We start from the raw sequence: 19,680 nt of genomic DNA, 5'->3' as shown, positions 1-19,680 counted from the left end.
AAAACTTACCTCGGATATACTTGAACGGTTGCGGAAAGGCTACTCAATTACTTTCTCTTTTCCCCTATCCAACTTCGACCCTCTTTGCTCTTGAGCTTAATATAAAACAAATAGATTTATTTAATTACTTAACCAATATCATTTACTATTTAATCACTTATCAAATAGGCAATTTAATTTAATACATGTATATCATATAGTTAAGCTACAAATGACCTTAATAACTAGTTATTTAAACACCATATATATATTCCCTACTCATGCACAACCGAACACATTATTAGGCTACAATTATTCAATACTACAATTATAGAATTATCATATAAATAAACCCATAATGACCTAATATACTTTCTTGTCGAGCCACAATTAAGGCACAAACTAATCATTTCAATGTAAGATACAATCACATACATTGTCATTGCATCCATTTCATAATAATTAGTACCCACTCGAACATATATATATATTTGCATTTTAGCAAAAACACATCCCCAACTAAAGCATTACTCAAACCGATTCATTTACCCAAGTATCTCATGCACTTACACAACAAACAAAATTTTCAAATTGAGCTAATTACATGACCGATTATACCTCATAACTATCATCATTATCAAACCATTTCCAACACATTTAACACTTTGAAAGACACCCAATCAACCCATAACCGAATGCATCATTTCAAACCAATAACAAATATTAATTCATGGGCTATGAAAGGAGCTTAACAATTAACTCAAATTCACATAAATTATCAAGAAATAAAAACAAACATACCTCCAATTAGAAACACCAAGGCCGAATATCCAAGAACCTTTTGTTTTACTTGTTCTTTAAATTTCGGCAAATTGAAAGAAGAATGGATGAAAACTTTGTTTTTCTCACCTATTTTCTTTTATTAATTATATAATTCCTCTTATAATATCATTAAATATTATAATACTAACATGGAACCATATAATATTCATTAGGTTATTATTTTATAATACAAAACACATATTTTATTTATCAACATTCATCATTGTCGTCCACTAAGTTAATAGTGGTCCATTTGACATGCAAGTCCTCCTTGTAATATACCATGCATTATTCAGCCCTCTAAATTCTTCCTATCACATTTTTTTTTTTAAAAAAAATTCGGCACCTCCCTCTAAACATACACTAATCTCAACCTTCAAGTTAACAACAATTTATCACTCTTCATATCCTAATATACCATCCCTTTTTATGGCATAAAGAAAGAAAATAAATATTTACCAAGAGTTTCAAACTACTTGGCCAAATATCAAACCTCCAAACAACCAAAAATTTAACTCATGGAATGAATAGAATTTGAACAAATCACCTAAATTATACATAAATTTTCAAGAATTTCAAAGTACTTATCTCTTTCTAAATGTTCTCCAAGCCGAAATCAAACAAAGAAATTTTTCCTCTTCCTCACCTCAAGTTACGGCAATGGTGGAGTGAGGATGAACCAACTTTGGTTTCTCTTCCCACTCACCCAATATTTTATTAATCTTTATTCTTTATTTCATTTTTTGTAATATTAATTATTAGCAAAAGCAATTAGTTTATACATAAGTCCATAACATGGCCGGCCACTAACAAAAATTTTGACTAATTGACATGCAAGTACATTTTTTTAACCTCATGCACAATTAGATCCTTTTATAATTACCTATCCTATTTCACAAAAGTCTCACCTAAGTCCCTTCTTCAAAATTTCACATACTAATCACAAAATTAATGCATGAAACTTTCACACATTCATATTCACATAAAATAAACATAGAATATGACGGTTAATTATTTTTATGACTCGGTTTTGTGGTCCCGAAACCACTTTTCGACTAGGGTCACTTTAGGGATGTCACAGTTTTTATATAAATGGATCAAATCGTAAAATAAGAAATACTTGATAAATATGACGAGATTCATGACAATGAATGGATGTGAGAATAGTATGTTGTTGGATAGCATTTATATGATGATGTTGCAAATTTAAAATGTATGGAGAATTGTTATTCAAAATAACTAATGTGTGTATACAATTAAAGAGTTTGAAATGATACGAAATTGGTAAAAGAACCTGTTAGAATTTAACAAATGGTTTAGATGAGAATGGAAAGTGATTATGGTTATAAAAAGGAAAAATGGGAATCGTGATTATAGATTTATTCGATGGTTTGATCCAGCACAAATTGTGGATTCCCGACAGCTCGACTAAGCAGTATCGGATCATTATACAGCAATCTGTGATGATTAGTCCCTGAAACGTTCTAGTTGCCATTTTCTAGGTAAGTTCATATGGAAGTTACTGCATTTTCGTATTATATTTTAATCGTGTTTTTGTATATATATTAAATATATATAATTGTAGATTTAATGGCTTTTTATATAAAATGGATCAAATCATAAAATAAGAAATACTTGATAAAAATGAAGAGATTCATGACATTGAATGGATGTGGGAATGGTATGTTGTTGGATAGCATGTATATGATGATGTTGCAAATTTAAAATGTATAAAGAATTGTTATTCAAAATAATTAATGTGTGTATACAATTAAAGAGTTTGAAATGATACGAATTCGGTAAAAGAACATGTATGAATTTAACAAATGGTTTAGATAGGAATGGAAAGTGGTTATGGTTATAAAAATGAAAAAATGGGAATCGTGATTAGAGATTTATTCGATGGTTGAGATCCAGCACAAATTATGGATTCTCAACAGTTCGAGGGAGTAGTATCGGATCATTATATAGCAATCTGTGATGATTAGTACCTGAAACTTTCTAGTTGCCAGTTTCTAGGTAAGTTCATATGGAAGATACTGCATTTTCGTGTTATATTTTAATTGTGTTTTTGTACATATATTAAATATATAGAATTGTAGATTTAATGGCTTTTTATATAAAATGGATTAAATCGTAAAATAAGAAATACTTGATAAATATGAAGAGATTCATGACACTGAATGGATGTGAGAATGGTATGTTGTTGGATAGCATGCATATGATGATCTTGCAAATTTAAAATGTATAGAGAATTGTTATTCAAAATAACTAATGTGTGTATACAATTAAAGAGTTTGAAATGATACGAAATTAATAAAAGAACTTGTATGAATTTAACAAATGATTTAGATAAGAATAGAAAGTGATTATGGTTATAAAAAGGCAAAAATGGGAATGGTGATTAGAGATTTATTCGATGGTTGAGATCCAGCACAAATTATGGATTCTTGACAGCTCGAGTGAGCAGTATCGGATCATTATATAGCAATCTGTGGTGATTAGTCCCTGAAACATTCTAGTTGCCAGTTTCTAGGTAAGTTCATATGCAAGTTACTACATTTTCATCTTATATTTTAATTGTGTTTTTGTATATATATTAAATATATATAATTGTAGATTTAATGGGTTTTTATATAAAATGGATCAAATCCTAAAATAAGAAATACTTGATAAATATGACGAGATTCATGACAATGAATGGATGTGAGAATAGTATGTTGTTGGATAGCATTTATATGATGATATTGCAAATTTAAAATGTATGGAGAATTGTTATTCAAAATAACTAATGTGTGTATACAATTAAAGAGTTTGAAATGATACGAAATTGGTAAAAGAACCTGTTTGAATTTAACAAATGGTTTAGATGAGAATGGAAAGTGATTATGGTTATAAAAAGGAAAAATGGGAATCGTGATTATAGATTTATTCGATGGTTTGATCCAGCACAAATTGTGGATTCCCGACAGCTCGATTGAGCGGTATCGGATCATTATACAGCAATCTGTGATGATTAGTCCCTGAAACGTTCTAGTTGCCATTTTCTAGGTAAGTTCATATGGAAGTTACTGCATTTTCGTATTATATTTTAATTGTGTTTTTGTATATATATTAAATATATATAATTGTAGATTTAATGGCTTTTATATAAAATGGATCAAATCATAAAATAAGAAATACTTGATAAAAATGAAGAGATTCATGACATTGAATGGATGTGGGAATGGTATGTTGTTGGATAGCATGTATATGATGATGTTGCAAATTTAAAATGTATAAAGAATTGTTATTCAAAATAATTAATGTGTGTATACAATTAAAGAGTTTGAAATGATACGAATTCGGTAAAAGAACCTGTATGAATTTAACAAATGGTTTAGATAGGAATGGAAAGTGGTTATGGTTATAAAAATGAAAAAATGGGAATCGTGATTAGAGATTTATTCGATGGTTGAGATCCAGCAAAAATTATGGATTCTCAACAGTTCGAGGGAGTAGTATCGGATCATTATATTGCAATCTGTGATGATTAGTACCTGAAACTTTCTAGTTTCCATTTTCTAGGTAAGTTCATTTGGGAGTTATTGCATTTTCGTGTTATATTTTAATTGTGTTTTTGTATATATATTAAATATATGTAATTGTAGATTTAATGGCTTTTTATATAAAATGGATCAACTCGTAAAATAAGAACTACCTGATAAATATGAAGAGATTCATGACACTGAATGGATGTGGGAATGGTATGTTGTTGGATAGAATGTATATGATAATGTTGCAAATTTAAAATGTATAGAGAATTGTTATTCAAAATAACTAATGTGTGTATACAATTAAAGAGTTTGAAATGATACGAAATTGGTAAAAGAACCTGTATGAATTTAACAAATGGTTTAGATAAAAAGGAAAAGTAATTATCGTTATAAAAAGGAAAAATAGGAATCGTGATTAGAGATTAATTTGATGGTTGAGATCCAGCACAAATTATGGATTCTCAACAGCTCGAGTGAGCAGTATCGGATCATTATATAGCAATCTGTGACGATTAGTCGCTGAAACTTTCTAATTGCCATTTTCTAGGTAAGTTCAAATGGAAGTTTCTGCATTTTCGTATTTTATTTCAATTGTGTTTTTGTATATATATTAAATATATATAATTGTAGATTTAATGGCTTTTTATATAAAATGGATCAAATCGTAAAATAAGAGATACTTGATAAATATGAAGAGATTCATGACATTGAATGGATGTGAGAATGGTATGTTGTTGGATAGCATGCATATGATGATGTCGCAAATTTAAAATGTATAGAGAATTGCTATTCAAAAAAACTAATGTGTGTATACAATTAAAGAGTTTGAAATGATACGAATTCGTAAAAGAACCTGTATGAATTTAACAAATGGTGTAGATAAGAATGGAAAGTGATTATGGTTATAAAAAGGAAAAATGGAAATTGTGATTAGACATTTATTCGATGGTTGAGATCCAGCACAAATTGTGGATTCCCGACAGCTCGACTGAGCAGTATCAGATCATTATACAGCAATCTGTGATGATTAGTCCCTGAAACTTTCTAGTTGCCATTTTCTAGGTAAGTTCATATGGAAGTTTCTGCATTTTCGTATTTTATTTTAATCGTGTTTTTGTATATATATTAAATATATATAATTGTAGATTTAATGGCTTTTTATATAAAATGGATCAAATCGTAAAATAAGAAATACTTGATAAATATGAAGAGATTCATGACATTGAATGGATGTGAGAATGGTATGTTGTTGGATAGCATGCATATGATGATGTTGCAAATTTAAAATGTATAGAGAAATGCTATTCAAAAATCTAATGTGTGTATACAATTAAAGAGTTTGAAATGATACGAAATCGGTAAAAGGACCTCTATGAATTTAACAAATGGTTTAGATAAGAATGGAAAGTGGTTATGGTTATAAAAAGGAAAAAATGGGAATCGTGATTAGAGATTTATTCGATGCTTGAGATCCAGCACAAATTCAGATCATTATATAGCAATCTGTGATGATTAGTCCCTGAAACTTTCTAGTTGCCATTTTCTAGGTAAGTTTATATGGGAGTTATTACATTTTCGTGTTATATTTTAATTGTTTTTTGTATATATATTAAATATATGTAATTGTAGATTTAATGGCTTTTATATAAAATGGATCAACTCGTAAAATAAGAACTACCTAATAAATATAAAGAGATTCATGACACTGAATGGATGTGGGAATGGTATGTTGTTGGCTAGAATGTATATGATAATGTTGCAAATTTAAAATGTACAGAGAATTGTTATTCAAAATAACTAATGTCTGTATACAATTAAAGAGTTTGAAATGATACGAAATTGGTAAACGAACCTGTAGGAATTTAACAAATGGTTTAGATGAGAATGGAAAGTGATTATGGTTATAAAAAGGAAAAATGGGAATCTTGATTAGAGATTTATTCGATGGTTTGATCCAGCACAAATTGTGGATTCCCGACAGCTCGATTGAGGAGTATCGGATCATTATATAGCAATCTGTGATGATTAGTCCCTGAAACTTTCTAGTTGCCATTTTCTAGGTAAGTTCATATGGAAGTTACTGGATTTTCGTATTATATTTTAATTGTGTTTTTATATATATATTAAATATAAATAATTATTGATTGAATGGCTTTTTATATAAAATAGATCAAATCTTAAAATAAGAAATACTTGATAAATATGAAGAGATTCATGACATTGAATGGATGTGGGAATGGTATGTTGTTGGATGGCATGTATATGATGATGTTGCAAATTTAAAATGTATAGAGAATTGTTATTCAAAATAATTAATTTGTGTATACAATTAAAGAGTTTCAAATGATACGAAATTGCTAAAAGAACCTGTATAAATTTAACAAATGGTTTAGATAAGAATGGAAAGTGATTATGGTTATAAAGAGGAAAAATGGGAATCGTGATTAGAGATTTATTCGATGGTTGAGATCCAGCACAAATTATGGATTCTCGACAGGTCGAGTGAGCAGTATCGGATCATTATATAGCAATCTGTGATGATTAGTCCCTGAAACGTTCTAGTTGCCATTTTCTAGGTAAGTTCATATGGAAGTTTCTGCATTTTCGTATTATATTTTAATTGTGTTTTTGTATATATATTAAATATATAATTGTAGATTTAATGGCTTTTTATATAAAATGGATCAAATCGTAAAATAAGAAATACTTGATAAATATGCAGAGATTCATGACATTGAATGGATGTGAGAATGGTATGTTGTTGGATAGCATGTATATGATGATGTTAAAAATTTAAAATGTATAGAGAATTGTTATTCAAAATAACTAATGTGTGTATACAATTAAAGAGTTTGAAATGAGACGAAATTGGTAAAATTACCTGTATGAATTTAACAAATGGTTTAGATACGAATGGAAAGTGATTATGGTTAGAAAAAGGAAAAATGGGAATCGTGATTATAGATTTATTTGATGGTTGACATCCAGCACAAATTGTGTATTCTCGACAGCTCGAGTGAGCAGTATCGGATAATTATATAGCAATCTATGATGATTAGTCCCTAAAACTTTCTAGTTGTCATTTTCTAGGTTTGTTCATATGGAAGTTACTGCATTTTCGTATTATATTTTAATTGTGTTTTTGTACATATATTTAATATATATAATTGTAGATTTAATGGCTTTTTATATAAAATGGATCAAATCGTAAAATAAGAACTACATGATAAATATGAATGGATGTGAGAGCATGTATATGATGATGTTGCAAATTTAAAATGTATAGAGAATTGTTATTCAAAATAACTAATGTGTGTATACAATTAAAGAGTTTGAAATGATACGAAATTGGTAAAAGAGCTGTATGAATTTAACAAATGGTTTAGATAAGAATGGGAAGTGATTATGGTTATAAAAAGGAAAATAGGAATCGTGATTAGAGATTTATTCGATGGTTGAGATCCAACACAAATTGTGTATTCTCAACAGTTCAAGTGAGCAGTATCGGATCATTATATAGCAATCTGTGATGGTTGGACCCAACATAAGTTGGGAATATTGAACAGCTTGACTGAGCAGCATCTAATTGTTATTTAATGATGGTTGAGATCCAGCATGAGTGAGTAGCATCGAATCATTATTTAGCGATGGCTTTGATCCAACATGTGTTGTAGATTCTTGACAGCTTAGATGAAGAGCATCACATTATACTTTATCTTTGGCTGAGATATAGCATGTGTTGCGGATTTTCAACATCTTGAGTGAGTAGCATCGAATAAAATTTACTTAAATAAATCATCTCCACAGCTTTTGGAAGCATGGTAGTCCCATGTATCAGATGATAAGTTACTACAGTTCTTCAAATGGAAATGTTAATTAAACAGAAACGTAATAATTGAAAGAATTGTATATGAAACTTACTATTATGTTGCAATAATGAGTATGATTTGAATGTGGATTTCATTAATATGTTTACATATCTAACAAGGTTGAAAGACATGATATAAAGTACTATGGTTATAGCTATATATGAATTTAAATACCATGTTCTTGCAATGTGAATTACTAACTTATTGGTTGTCTTGTGGAAATGTATACGAGTTTATAGTAAGGATGACAAGGATATCCATGCCTTTTGTTTTCAATACTTAATTGTTATAACGATTAGGCATGTTAAGTAAATTTTCATATGGACTTACTAAGCATATGAAATGTTTACTCAGTTTTTTTTTTGTTCTCTCTAGTTGACATTTTGTGGAACTCAACAATCGAATCAACCCCGAAGATCACACTATCCTGCTTCAACTTGGTAAACCTTAAACTTGTTATAAATTCGGTTATGTGGCATGTGTTTAGGACTTTGGTGTGTTACATTTTTTATTGGGTTTATGATGCAAATGGTTTTTGTCTATATGAATTAAGTACCTACACTCAATAGGTTTAAGGACACGTATATATATATGTATGTGCTTTTTGTTATGTTGAGTTGATGTGGAATTGATGATGAAATGGTATATATATACACATGTTGAATATGTCTATGGTATGGTATTTTGATTATTGGTTTTGGGATGTTTTGGTAATGATTTATAAATTGATTGTGACGGTGCCAAAATGGCACATTGGTTAAGTAGTATTAGGCTGTAATGCATCATGTTTTGGATTGAGTACTTAATTTGTTTTAGGTAAAATTTTAAAGCACTTAGATATGAGCTTGAAAATGATTTGAATGGTATTACATGCATGTTTGGTTATGTGTATAGGTATTTATTGCTTTAGGTTTTGTATTAGCATATTATGAGTTGAAAATGTGGAAGTAGTAAACGGTCATGGGTGTCGAAATACCACAACCTGGATGTCGTGACAACAGTCTTGATTATTTGGAGAGTTTTTTAAATTTGGTCCCCAAGTTGAAACTTTGGCTACTGCCTCTCATGTTGCGACACCAATGCTTGATGTTGCGACATTGAACCCCAATGTCATGACATCCTCTTAATTTGAAGTCTTTGCTTTTTTGTCCCCACTGCCTTTAATGTTGTGACACCAAACCTTTGATTTCATGACACACACATGATTGCTTTTTATTTATTTAAATAAAATCATTTCACAACTTACTTAACTTCTGAGTTCTTGTAAGCTTAAATTAGACTTGGTTTTTTCTTATAATTCTTATAAGGCATGAATTTCTAACATGTTTCATTGATTAACTAGAATTTAAATCTTGATTTGCATGTGATCTATTTCAATAACTATACCAACATCTTGTAGCTCGGGTCTGGCGACTGAGCCAAGTGAGGGGTGTTACATTTAGTAGCATTAGAGCTACGAGTTAGTCACTTCTAGGACTGAACGTAGCGTGTTTATAGTCTAGAAAATACATGCCACAGTAACCTGGCATAATGTGGTGCTTTTTGATTCAGTTTGACCCTATTTTCTTTTAGCAAAAAGATGTCAGTCGAGTTAAACCATGTCGTCAATGATGAATTTGATAGTATTGGCTTTTGAGCAGGAAGCAAGTCACAGTCTATCGGTTCCGCAAATGTCAGAAAACAAATTCAAGGATGCCTTTTTTGGCATGTTGAGTCAATGGTTTACCGAATTCATGCGAGCCAATCATATGACTCTGGAACCTCTACCCCCTGTTGTGCCTTCTTTGGCACCACCAATGTCCTCAAAATACTGAAATTGTACGACGGCCCCCAATTAATAAAATTAGAAAATATGGTGTCGAAAAATTTAGAGGCAAGACAAAAGATGACCTGACTAGGGCTGAATATTGGCTTGAAAATGTTCAGAGGGTTTTCCATGAAATGGCATGTTCACCCGATAATTCCTTAAGATGTGATGAGTCATTGCTTAAAGATGAGGCCTATCACTAGTGGTCGACGTTGATAGATAGAGTACCGAAAGACAAGGTTAACTAAGACTTTTTCATAACCGAGTTTAGAAAGAAATATGTCAGTAAACAATACTTGGATAGGAAGAATAGAAAATTTCTTAAGTTGAAGTAAGGAAATAAATCAGTAGTTGAATATGAACGAGAGTTTGTACAACTCGATAAATATGCTTATGAGATCGTACTGGCAGAAGATGAAATGTGGATTCATTTTGAAGATAGATTTATCGATGAAATACAAATGTTAGTTGGAACAATGAAACTACGAGAATATGTGGTTTTGTTTGAGTGAGCAAAGAAAATGGAAGAAATTTGTAACCAGAAGAAGCAAAATGAAATGAGATTTTAGGATTTCAGTAAACAGAATGCAGCGGGACCATTTTCAGCTCCTTCATCAAAGAAATCGAGAGAAGCATTTAACCGTTAAACTACTCTATCAGGGTTAGCAGAAAAACTATACCAGCAGCCAGTGTAGGTAACATTCAAAATGTGAATAAAATAGTTTGCAAGCACTGCGGCAAAAGCCATCATGGAGAATATAGACTAAAGGAAGGATCTTATTTTGTGTGGTTCCATTGAACATATTCGAAATGATTGCCTGAATAAATTTGAGACTGGTTTAGAACAGGTCGTTAAAAGAAAAAATAACTCCACTGAAAGGCAAAAGATCGGGATCTAGAAATACTATGAGAGCCAACTGTAATGGAACTAGAAAAGCAGCTGGGAGACCTAAGACTCGCACACTTGCAAGAACCTATGTGATTCAAGTTAAAAATGAGGCTACAGCTCCCAGTGTAACTAATGGCATAAATTCTTCTCCTTTCAATATAATTATACAAGTTTTGATTGATCCTGATTTAGCATGTTCATATAATTGCACTGCATTAGTAATTGAAAAAAGTATATTAGTAAAGTTGACCGAATATGAGGTTAGAATAATGAATCTGTTGAGTCAGTGTGTTATAAATAGTAATTTTTATATCATGTGTTAGCTAAAAATAAGGGGCTATAAATCTTTTATCGATCTGGCATTGTTGGTACTCGATAAATTTGATGTCAGTCTCAGAATAGATTGATTATTGTCTGGGCTTGATATGGTGGTTAATTGTAAATGGAAATAGATACCGTGAGATATTAGAATAGTGAAGCGATTAATGATGAGAGACAACAGTTAGTAAAATGCATTGATGTGTTCCGAAGAATTTTTAGGCCTATCATCTATGAGAAAGTTGAATTTGTAATTGAAATGACACCCAAAATTGCTCAAATTTCAATTACACCGTGCAAAATGGGATCGGCTGAATTGAAAGAACAAAAATTTTAGGTACAAAGAACTATTAGACTGAGAATTTGGTTGTTTGAGTGTGTTGCTTTGAAATGTTCTTGTGTTTTTGTGAAAAAAGAAATTATCATGGAAAATAAGTATCAGTTGTCCAGTATTAATGACTTGTTTGATCAGTTAAAAACAGTTATCATGCTTATGAAAAATGACTTCTGATCAGGTTATTATTAGCAGAATTAGGAATCAGACGTATTGATAAATTTATTGAAAATTACATCTGGACATGGTACAAACATTATGAGTATCTGGTAACACTGTTTGGGATAATGAATTCAAAGGGCAGAGCTTTCAGCCACGTATAGACATAATTTTTGTTATATTTATTGATAATATTTTGAATTATTCAATAAGTGAAACTGAGTATGAACAACATAGAAATAATATTACAAGTCATATGAGAGGGAGAAATGTATATGAAATTTAGCAAGTAAAAAAATCTGATTTTGAGAAGTAGAAACTCTAGAGACAAGTAATTTTTAGTTAAAGGTATTTGCATTGATCTAAATAAAATTTCAACAATTGAAAACTAGAGACCTCCGAAGAATGATATGGAAGTGGATGAATTTTTATATCAGTTGGGTATTATAGATGATTTGATAAAGGATTTTATTGACAACTCTGTTGATAATGAAACCGCTATAGAATATATTACTTTTGATTGATCAGATGTATATACCAGTAGAATCCTAAACAGTTGAAAGTGAATAGATTTAGGAATTTAATATCAGTGATGACGATAATTTACATTCAAAATCAATCTTGTGTTCAAGGAGTTTCATACGTAAATTGAGATAACTTACATAAAGTTCATAGGCGTATTTATTCTTTTCGTCAGAACAGTATTTGAATGTATGATTATATAAAACAATTGTACTGATGACTTAGTAGGGAAAGAAAAGTATCAAAACTTATAGTTGAATGTCATCCTCAATCTGTTGGGAACTAGAAAGAATGGTTTCAACGTCAGATGGAAATAAAGGACTCTGTGAGATTTTCAGAATTAAATGAAAGAATCTTGATAGAGATCAATTTGATACAGAAAACAAAGGAAAATTCAGAATTGAATGAAACTGTTGAAATAAATGCCTTAGACCGTCAGAAATATAAGGCAAATATGAAAAGAAAGATATTGAATTCTTGAGGCAAAAAAGAAAAGAAAGTTCAATTTGGGAAAGTAGAGGTAGTATGGGACTTTTGAGAAAGATTCGTATAGTGCCTTAACCTATTTTCAGGTAGAAATTTCAAGGATGAAATTTCCTAATTGAGGAGAGTTGTAACAACCCATTTTCTAGTGCTGTCGAAAATAGTGGTTTCAAGGCCAGAATTTCAACGAGAGAGTCTGTAAGTATTATTTATTAATATTTATGAGTTTATTATAGTGTTTTATTAAATTTTGATTTGGTAAGTTTTGCTAACTAGATAGCTAACTAAGTACAAGTGGTTTGACTCTAAAGTCAAGTGATTCTAAAAAATAAGGTTTCGTGACCTCGTTTTTGTAAACCGATCCTGTAAATATTATTATTAAATATTTACAGAGTTTTTATATAGGTAAATTGAAATTTGGTTTAGAAATTTAGTGATTGAATGGTTAATTAAGGTATAAGGACTAATTCATAAAACCGTAAAAGTTAATCATTATCGATTCCTATTAGTTAAGAGGCTTTATTAAGATTTATTCAAGGTCCAAATGGGCAATTTGACTACTATAGAATAATAGTGGATGATAGGAACATGGTTTAAGGTGAAAATATGTTTATTATATATTAAATTAATAATAAAAGGAAATCAAACATAAAACAAAATAATCATCGTATTCTCATTTGCTCTCTCTCACGGAAGAATTAAAGAAGAAAAACAAAAGCCATTTTTGGAGTTATGGAGGTTTCGACCAAACTTTCTTCTTTGCATGGTAAGGGTTTTGAAACTCGTTTTTCATAATTTTTATGTTTTTTAGATTGTTGTAGCTTAATCTAGCTAACACAGGTGTTAGTTTTTGGAACTTTTGAAATTTCTAAATGTTACCATTGATGATAGTTTGATGAAATCGGTATTATTTGGTTAGATTTTATGCTTTAATATGAAAAAATGATTTATTTTGTAAATTAAAATCGTTAATTTAGTGTATAGGGACTAAAAAAATATTTCAAAATTAGTAAGATTATATAATTTAAAGGGTTGTACAGGGATAGAATTGAAATCAGATTGTAGAACAAAGCTTGAATTTGAAAGATATAACTATTTCAGTTTTAAAGGCTAAATTGAATAAAATGGAAAACTTTAGGGAAATTGTATAAAATGAAATTAAGTTGTTATATACATATACTAAGATGTTATACATTTTTTGCAAATTTATAAATTATAATGAATCATTATAGATTTGGAATTAAATCTATCGGAAGTTAATAGGGAAATAGAAGAAATTACAGATTAGTCCTTGAAACTTTATAGTTGCCATTTTCCAGGTAAGTCCATATGGAAGTTACTGTATTTTCGTATTATATTTTAATTGTGTTTTTGTATATATATTAAATATAGATAATTGTAGATTTAATGACTTTTTATATCAAATGGATTAAATCATAAAATAAGAAATACTTGATAAATATGAAGAGATTCATGACACTGAATAGATGTGGGAATGGTATGTGGTTGGATAGCATGTATATGATGATGTTGCAAATTTAAAATGTATCGAAAATTATTATTTGAAATAAGTAATTCGTGTATACGGTTACAAAGTTTAAAATTATACGAAATTGGTAATAGAACCGTTATGAATTTAATAAATCGTTTAGATATGAATGGAAAGTCATTATGGTTCTAAAAAGGAACAATGGGAATCGTGATTAGAGATTTATTCGATGGCTGAGATCCAACATAAATTGTAGATTCTCAATAGCTTGAGTGAGCAACATCGAATTATTAAATAGTGATCTGTGATGGCTAAGACCCAACAAATGTTGCAATATTGAGCATGATTTGAATGTTGATTTCATTAATATGTTGATATGTTGCGGATTACACTATTATTTACATCCTTCTTACACATAACTTTAGCTTGTTTAATAGTTAAATCAAAGAATCTTAGTATATATTTATGTTTTCATGCTTAAAGTGGTAATTTATTCTTTTAGTAGTTTTTATTGCATTTTATATATCTAAATAAGGTTACATGGTTTGTAGGACAAATTTGGGAACTAAATATGCACTTTTAGGCCAAAACTGATGCCTACGTAGCGACACCAAGACACCGATATCTCCACATCGAAGACAGAAGCAAAAACAAGTCCTGGAGTGAAACTGTCCTTGATGTTGCAACACTGCAAGCCTGTATCGCAACACCGTCCCTACGCATCCGAAAAAGTCTCTGCACGTGATAATTGCATTTTTGAGGAAAAATAGGATTATTTATCCTAGTCAAACTCTAAGGACTTCGAGGATAATTTAGGCACTTTAAAATTCTAAGCTTAGCCTATATAAAGGTCATTGTAATCAGTTTAAACAACACAATTTTGGGAGACAAAAATTATTCTTAGGTTTTTATTTCATTCTTAGTTTTCACTTAGGGTACTCTTAGTTTTCATTTTGAAACCGTGTTTTCATTGATAAATCCATAAGCATCTCTTTTCTTTATTCTATTCTTTATATCTCTTTCTTTAACATTGTTAATTGAATGTTTGTGTAAAGATTAGAATCAGTTTATGCTTTATACATATATCACATGTTTTAACTGTTCTAATCTTATTAATTGGTTGAAGTATAGAATTTCTTAGCGGATTAGTTGTTTGGGAGAGGAAGAACTTAAACCTTAGGCTTGATGACCCTAGGAAGTCATTTAGGTGGGAATTAACCCAAAATTGGTATGGCTTATCAATCAAGAGATAAGTAGTTCTTGCTAACTCATTCAAATAGTTGAATGCCAAGAGGCGCAACTAGGTTAATAACTAGTTGGTTCAATAGAACATCAATAATTAATTAGGTAAAATAATTGGATCTAGAATAAAAGAACTCGTGTAGTTGAAACAAGGGATAGGAGAAACTAATACATGAACTTCGGAATAGATTTAGGTTTATTTTAATCTATTTAGTTTATTAATATTATTATCATCTTGCTTCCATAATAACACTACTAATTCGTGACTCAAGTAGATTAGTAATTATTTCCAGTGTGGCTTGATAGCAATTTTCTCCAAACTGCAATCCCTTAGGTACAATCCTCGGAGTACTTACCTACTTTGTTGTAACTATATTACAACCTGACCTGTATACTTGCGAACATCGCCTCAATTCCATACATTTTGTAGTTGTATTCACACTCTGGATGTTAGTACGTCCGGAGGCAGTCAAGTTGTCGGCATCATTACTGGGGATTGCGATGGTGATAATTATTATTGAATCAATTACTTGTAAATAATATTAGTTGAAAGATGAACGAGCTAGATAGTGTATTAATTTTAATTCATTAGTTGTTATATTTTCTTCAACTTTTTTTATTTATCTTGTTGACTAGAAGATTTAATTATGGAAAATTTTGATTATAGGTTGTTTAATGATAAAAGGACTTTTTGGGACGATGAATGAAATTACATAACAGGTTGTTCGAATGGAGCCTCGACAAACCAATGGAGTGATGATAAAGGTTTAAGGACAATGAGTACTCATATGAACCTCTTTATGAGTTGGATGACAAAAATGATGATATGCCCAAACACTCATATGATCCTCCTTGTGATTTGCATAAGATGCCCTCATGCGAAACTACTGAGCCGTCCAACTTCGAAAGATTATCAAACATGTCAGACATGATGGAACAGATGACGAAAATATTGCAAGAAATATCTGAGGAGCTACTCCAAGGGAAAAGGTCATGCATGATGTTTAGAGGACCCTTGTTTTATCGTTGACCACCCTAAATTATACAATAGCAATCAACAAGAGTTTCAAACTAGAGATCATGGGGATGAATTTAATATGGATGAAGCAGTCTCTGATCCAATTGACGTAGAATCAGACAAGACAGTAGATGTAGCCACTAACGTAAAAGTAAAAGTAACCACTAACATAGAACTTAAACCAATCTTGAATGAAATTTTAGAAGAGCCAATACACTTTCTAGCCATAGTAGGTAAGGTGTCAACCGAAGAGTTCGATTCGTTCTCATTCAACAAGGGATATAAAGCTTAACAGACCAAAACTTCGCGACATGGAGGGTAAGAAGCTTGAGGCAATAATACCCTTGAAAATGATTTGGGGTTGGCTCAGATTTGGTAAATATGATGAGATTCATGACATTGAATGGATGTGAGAATGGTATGTTGTTGGATAGCATGTATATGATGATGTTCCAAATTTAAAATGTATAGAGAATTGTTATTCAAAATAACTAATGTGTAGATACAATTAAAGAGTTTGAAATGATACGAAATCGGTAAACGAACCTGTATGAATTTAAGAAATGGTTTAGATAAAAAGGGAAAGTGGTTATGGTTATAAAAAGGCAAAAATGGGAATCGTGATTAGAGATTTATTCGTTTGTTGAGATCCAGCACAAATTATGGATTCTCGACAGCTCGAGTGAGCAGTATCGGATCATTATATAGCAATCTGTGATGATTAGTCCCTGAAACATTCTAGTTGCCAGTTTCTAAGTAAGTTCATATGGAAGTTACTACATTTTCATCTTATATTTTAATTGTGTTTTTGTATATATATTATATATAATTCTAGATTTAATGGCTTTTTATATAAAATGGATCAAATCGTAAAATAAGAAATACTTGATAAATATGACGAGATTCATGACATTGAATGGATGTGAGAATAGTATGTTGTTGGATAGCATGCATATGATGATGTTGCAAATTTAAAATGTATAGAGAATTGTTATTCAAAATAACTAATGTGTGTATACAATTAAAGAGTTTGAAATGATACGAAATTAATAAAAGAAGCTGTATGAATTTAACAAATGATTTAGATAAGAATATAAAGTTATTATGGTTATAAAAAGGAAAAAATGGGAATCGTGACTAGAGATTTATTCGATGGTTGAGATCCAGGACAAATTATGGATTCTCGACAGCTCGAGTGAGCAGTATCGGATCATTATATAGCAATCTGTGGTGATTAGTCCCTGAAACATTCTAGTTGCCAGTTTCTAGGTAAGTTCATATGGAAGTTACTACATTTCATCTTATATTTTAATTGTGTTTTGTATATATATTAAATATATATAATTGTAGATTTAATGGGTTTTTATATAAATGGATCAAATCGTAAAATAAGAATACTTGATAAATATGACGAGATTCATGACAATGAATGGATGTGAGAATAGTATGTTGTTGGATAGCATTTATATGATGATGTTGCAAATTTAAAATGTATGGAGAATTGTTATTCAAAATAACTAATGTGTGTATACAATTAAAGAGTTGAAAAGATACGAAATGGTAAAAGAACCTGTAGAATTTAACAAATGGTTTAGATGAGAATGGAGAGTGATTATGGTTATAAAAAGGAAAAATGGGAATCGTGATTATAGATTTATTTGATGGTTGATCCAGCACAATTGTGGATCCCGACAGCTCGACTGAGAGTATCGGATCATTATACAGCAATCTGTGATGATTAGTCCTGAAACGTTCTAGTTGCCATTTTCTAGTAAGTTCATATGGAAGTTACTGCATTTTCGTTATATTTAATTGTTTTGTATATATTAATATATATATTAGATTTAATGGCTTTTATATAAAGATCAAATCATAAATAAGAAATACTGATAAAATGAAGAGATTCATGACATTGAATGGATGTGGGAATGGTATGTTGTTGGATAGCATGTATATGATGATGTTGCAAATTTAAAATGTATAAAGAATGTTATTGAAAATAATTAATGTGGTATACAATAAAGAGTTGAAATGATACGAATTCGGTAAAAGAACCTGTATGAATTAACAAATGGTTTAGATAGGAATGGAAAGTGGTTATGGTTATAAAAATGAAAAATGGGAATCGTGATTAGAGATTTATCGATGGTTGAGATCCAGCACAAATTATGGATTCTCAACAGTTCGAGGAGTAGTATCGGATCATTATATAGCAATCTGTGATGATAGTACCTGAAACTTCTAGTTGCCAGTTCTAGGTAAGTTCATATGGAAGATACTGCATTTTCGTGTTATATTTAATTGTGTTTTGTACATATATTAAATATAAATGTAGATTTAATGGCTTTATAAAAATGGATAAATCGTAAAATAAGAAATACTTGATAAATATGAAGAGATTCATGACACTGAATGGATGTGAGAATGGTATGTTGTTGGATAGCATGCATATGATGATGTTGCAAATTAAAATGTATAGAGAATTGTTATTCAAAATAACTAATGGGTGTATACAATAAAGAGTTTGAAATGATACGAAATTAATAAAAGAACTTGTATGAATTTAACAAATGATTTAGATAAGAATAGAAAGTGATTATGGTTATAAAAGGCAAAAATGGAATGGTGATTAGAGATTTATCGATGGTTGAGATCCAGCACAAATATGGATCTGACAGCTCGATGAGCAGTATCGGATCATATATAGCAATTTGGTGATTAGTCCCCGAAACATTCTAGTGACAGTTCTAGTAAGTTCATATGCAGTTACTACATTTCATCTTATATTTAATTGTGTTTTGTAATATATAAATATATATAATTGTAGATTAATGGTTTTATATAAAATGGATCAAATCTAAATAAGAAATACTTGATAAATATGACGAGATTCATGACAATGACTGGATGTGAGAATAGTATGTTGTTGGATAGCATTATATGATGAATTGCAAATTAAAATGTATGGAGAATGTTATCAAATAACTAATGGTGTATACAATTAAAGAGTTTGAAATGATACGAAATGGTAAAAGAACCTGTTGAATTTAACAAATGGTTTAGATGAAATGGAAAGTGATATGGTTATAAAAGGAAAAATGGAATCGTGATTATAGATTTATCGATGGTTTGATCCAGCACAAATTGTGGATCCCGACAGCTCGATGAGCAGTATCGGATCATATACAGCAATCTGTGAGATATCCTGAAACG

Source organism: Gossypium hirsutum, chromosome D04, assembly GCF_007990345.1.
Source record: "Gossypium hirsutum isolate 1008001.06 chromosome D04, Gossypium_hirsutum_v2.1, whole genome shotgun sequence".
Taxonomy (NCBI): Eukaryota; Viridiplantae; Streptophyta; class Magnoliopsida; order Malvales; family Malvaceae; genus Gossypium; species Gossypium hirsutum.
This window is presented reverse-complemented; position numbering follows the sequence as displayed.